Consider the following 1118-nt stretch of genomic DNA (forward strand, 5'->3'; position numbering starts at 1 on the left):
TATGGCGATAACGCAATGTGCTATCTCATAATTTTATCATTTTTAATTTTGCTCGTCACTTTATAATTATACATGAATGCAACAGAACGTTGATCAGTAATTAATGTCAAATGTCTACCGAGAAGAATGTGTCTCCAGTGATGAATTGATTCGATAATTGCTTTGGCTTCATTTTAAACAGCTGAGTGCTGCTGTTCGATACCTCGTAGCGTGCGAGAATGGAATGCGACTGGTCTTCCATCTTGATTTAGTATTGCAGATATAGCAAAATCCGAAGCATCCGTCTCAACAGCAAATGGAATGTTCTCGTCTACTATTTGGCTGGCAGTATTAGCTAGTTCTATCTTCAATGACTCAAATGCTTTTACTTGTTGTTTGTTAAGAGGAAATTTCGATATGTTATTGAGAGAATATATTTTGTCAGAAAATTTGGAGATCCATTTAGCATAATAAGAAAGCATACCGACTGTAGGTTTTAATGCTTTCTAGTCGGTAGGTATAGGAAGATTAAGGATTCTGGATCAGGGCTGAGGGTATTGTGTGAGATACGGTATCCAAGAAAATCTAGAATTGCTGTTAAATAAACGCATTTCACTTCACTCATAGTGAGGCCCTCACTTTTTGCTGCTATTTCAAAACTGCCGTGAGTTACTCCGAATGACATCCTAGCATACTGCCATAATTTACCGTCAGCTTCAAGGGCAGTGAACTGACCATCTTTGTCTGATAGAGAAATTTGGTGGTATACTGAACGTAACTCTATAGTACTGAAGACCTTATACTTGGCAATAGTGTTTACTAACTCATGGATTTTAAGAAGAGGTAAAGCATCAGGCTGTGTATATTTGTTGCTTCTGAATAGGCTATTGCCGTTCTTCGCTTTGTTTTTTCTTGAACAACTAGCACTTCGCCAAAGGGAATTTCTGGTTTCAATAATGTTCGCATCTGCTAGGCGGCGTATTTTTGTCTCGATGAATTCTCGATCACGTTCCGAGTATTTTCGTCATTTCGCTGCAATAGGCTCACAGTCCTTCCTGAGATGTGCGAATAATTTGGAGGATCAAATTTCATAGCTGTTAGCGCAGTAAGCGTTAATGGTGGTTTCTGTCCTCCGTATT

The sequence above is a fragment of the Octopus bimaculoides genome, chromosome 6 (assembly GCF_046866305.1).
Source record: "Octopus bimaculoides isolate indiv1 chromosome 6, ASM4686630v1, whole genome shotgun sequence".
Taxonomy (NCBI): Eukaryota; Metazoa; Mollusca; class Cephalopoda; order Octopoda; family Octopodidae; genus Octopus; species Octopus bimaculoides.